At 43.2% G+C, this 3,814-nt stretch overlaps 1 pseudogene; it reads left to right on the top strand.

Annotated features, from left to right (window-relative positions):
- The first annotated feature begins 860 nt into the window (after window positions 1-860).
- LOC103292518 (60S ribosomal protein L26-like) lies at window positions 861-1,315 on the top strand (annotated as a pseudogene).
- The last annotated feature ends 2,499 nt before the right edge of the window (window positions 1,316-3,814 follow it).

Here is a 3,814-nt window from a genome sequence, read left to right as displayed (position 1 = left end):
CTTGGCCCAGGAATGAGTAAAATAGAAGGAAGACCCAATTGGAGAGGAAAACAATTATAGGAACAACTGCTGCTTCATACCAATGAGGCAAAACAGCAGATTAACAACATGAGTAAAGGGTTTAAGCCCTCTTTGTAAAAGCTTTGCACTGATTAAGTCTCCTAGAATGATCCCCCTTTTGATTACTTTAAAGTCAACTGATTAGGGACTTTAATTACATCTGCAAAATCCCTTCACAGAAGCACCTAGGATAGTGCTTGGCTAAACAAATGGAAGAAAGGGTGTTTGTGTGTGGGTGCTACAAAATACCTGCTGCCTTCCTTCCATCCTCCAATTTTGCAGGAGAATCACTCTTGTAGCCTACCATGGCCACTTTCTAGTAACACACTAGAAAGGGATACATGGGTGTGTAGTTCAGCCTAGCCAAGTGGACACATCACAAAGCCATCACAGGTCACATCATGGGACAACTATCTCCTAAACCTCCGGTTTGACCCTGATTGAAATAAATTAGTAACAGAAACTAGTAGTGATATTCAGAACAGGAAGGGACCACTTACTAGTAGAAGTAGTGGGTCAGCTGCATAGACAGGTCACTGCATGGGCAAAGGAAAGGGGTACGTATGATTGGAGCACAGAGCTGACAACCTTGGAGAAGCATGTTCCCTGGAAATAGAGGAGCTAGAAGATGGTGGATGATAAGCATATATTCCAATCAAAAGCTGGGGGAACCCCATTCCAGGTTTCCCAGCTGGACTATAGGTGTTTGTTGGTGAATGTTTATTGAATGAATCAGTCAATCAACAAATGAATGAATGCCTCCCTCTAACTCAGCTATTAGGAAGAGCTTAGGGCTCTTCCCTTTTGCTGCCATCACAGAAGCGCCAGCGACCAAAATGAAGTTCAGTCCCTTTGTGACTTCTGACTAGAGCAAGACCCATAAAAGACCTTTCAATGTACCTTCCCTCATTCACAGGAATCTTATGTCTTCTCCTCTTGCCAAAGAGCTGAGACAGAGGAACGGTGTTCGATCCATGCCCGTCCTACAGGATGATGAAGCTCAGGTTGTGCGAGGACACTACAGAAGGCAGCCAAGAGGTGGGGTTTACAGGAGGAAATACGGCATCTACACTGAACGGGGGCAGCGGGAGAAAGCTAAAGGTTCAACTGCTCATGTGGGCTCGCCCCAGCAAGGTGCTATGGGAAGCTGGACAATGACCCCAAAAAGAGCCTGGAACATAAAGCCAAATCTCTCCAAGTAGGAAAGGAAAAGGGCAAATACAAGGAAAAAACAATTGAGAAGATGCAGGAGTAAAATACTCTTATATACAATTTTTATTAAAAACTTAAAATTTTTAAAAAAGAAAGAACATGGACAATAGGGGGTGAAGAACTGGGCGAGGGGGAGTTTGGGGTTGGGCTGAGGGGGTAAAGGGAGGATGGGAAACATCTGTAACATTGTCAACAATAAAAATAAAATAAATGGGAACAAAGAAAGGCTTAGGGACCTGTGCTAAATTCTGGGGGGTATAGTGGTAAATAAGCTACATCCTCATCACCTGGAGGATCCCTAAGGATGGAAGAGATGGAAAATATACAAGGGTCAAACAGCTCAGGCTACAAGCCAAGGGTTCTCTTAAGAACGAGCCACTGACTGGCAGAACAAATGGGTTGACATCAGCCCCTTAGTGCGTACTAGACACTTCCTTGTTGCCACACACAGGACACAATAGGCTTTGTGCAGCTTCCAACACAAAATTAAGAGCCAGAGTTGAATGTATATTTGACAGCGACAATTTGGTGATTACAGAACTCTCAATATGGTATATCGTTTTTTTATACCAAAAAAGTTGTTATCATTATTTTAGTTTTTAATTATAGTTGGCATACATTATTATATTAATTTCAGGTGCACACCCCAGTGATTAGACATAGCATACCTTACAAAGTGATCATGCCGATACATCTCGTACCCATCTGACACCATCCATAGTTATTAGAATATTATATTCCCTATGCTATACTTTACATCTAAATATGGCATATCTTGAATAATCAATGATTGAATCATGTGCCTTTATGTTTAGCCTATATCAAATGCCTCAGGAAAAGGTTAAAAAAACCAAACACCTCAGAATTTGCTCACAGGCGTAGAGTGATTGAGTTATGCTGTGGGCTATGGTAAATCCATTGCAGTGCTAAAAATAGATGAAGGGCAGCTCAGTAACCCTGGGGAATGTTATCTGCCTCGTTCATGCATCCAGAGATGCTGCTTTCACAGAGCCAAAATAAGCACCAGCACAACCCAAAGGGCACGGAGGGAGACGGATAAAAGGTCAAATAGAAACCAACAAAACCAGCGAGCGGTCAACAGCAAAGATCAAGACTAGTCCCTGTGCAAAGATCTAAGCAAGAATTGGGCCCACGAAGATGATACATTATGTTGAACTTCCTGATAGCTTCTAAGAGGCAAATTTAGAAACCACTTTCCCGAGAAAGCCGTAGCCTCCAGCTGTTCTCTCCGCACATTCGGGCACAGACGCTCGTCACAGCCTCTCAGGATTTACACTGCACACTGGCAGAGCACACTCATCATTCCTCCTGGAGACGCTGGCTCCTGCTTGACCTCCAGGCAGAAGACCAGAAAACCAATTAAGAACCATTTTTTAAATATAAAGCAGGCAACTTACAGATAAGGAAAGACACCCAGAAAGTTCCAGGAGTTCCCCTTGGCCAAGTTCACCACCAAGTTATTTTATGATGCAAGAGGTTTTTAAAGGAAGTCATTATCACAAGGTTCCAGGAAAGGTCTGTTCCTGGTCTCCAACTGCCCTTGGAAATGGTCTCGGATTAGCAGGAGGTAGCTCTGAGAGGCTAGAAATTCAGTTCTCGGTCAAGGGTGTCAGTGTTTTAAAACATTCTAACAAACTCAACAGCACCATCTGTAAGGACTGCATAATTTGCAAAATTTCTTGCTAAATCAGCTGGCCAAATCAGAGCCAACTGCTTTGGCTTCTTTACAACACCATTCTGCAGCCGGGAAGTATTTTAAGTGGATAATGAGTAGTCTCTTCTCTCAATGACTAGATTGAAATAACTTCCACTGCCTAAAATATGCAAAGTTCCCAGAGGCTGCCTTAGGAACCCCTGCCCCTTAACGTAGAGCTTTAACCTTCATGAGGGATGGGGTCGTGGGGAGTGGGGGAGGGGTTGGGGAGAGGGGAATATTAGACCCCCTTCTCCAGCTATATTTAAGAAAGCAAAGACTTCCCAGCCCACACATACACACACACTCACGTACACAGAAACACTCACACACGGCTCCCTCTAACATATGCAAGGTTTACATCCTGCATCCAAGAATGGTGGCCAAGTTTTTCCTTTATTCAGCTACCATATATCCACTAAAATTATTTGGGGACTCAAAATGACCTTTTCTTCTTACTGAGAAAAAACACATAGAAAATATTTCTCTGCATTTTCCCCTGAAAAAATATCATTATGCATGGAAAATGCTCCCCCCCCCCCTCTCTCTTTCTCAGAAAAGCAGATGGAAGTTCCTTCTGTATTATATACTCTTTAGGTCCAACCTCAACCTCCATTACCTCCATCTTTATAATTTAAGGTCTCAACAAACATGCAATAAATGCTCGCTTGTCTAGTTTATTAAGTGAGCTTCTCCAAGTTACTTCTGAACCTTACCACTCACGCGTGGCCCACAGAAACCGCATCTTGATCCTGTCAGAAATGCAGACTCTCAGGCCCCGCCCCAGCCTGTCCTTTAATAAGATTTCCAGGAGATTTAAAGCACATT

This window comes from Eptesicus fuscus, chromosome 7, assembly GCF_027574615.1.
Source record: "Eptesicus fuscus isolate TK198812 chromosome 7, DD_ASM_mEF_20220401, whole genome shotgun sequence".
Classification (NCBI taxonomy): domain Eukaryota; kingdom Metazoa; phylum Chordata; class Mammalia; order Chiroptera; family Vespertilionidae; genus Eptesicus; species Eptesicus fuscus.
This window is presented reverse-complemented; position numbering and strand designations above follow the sequence as displayed.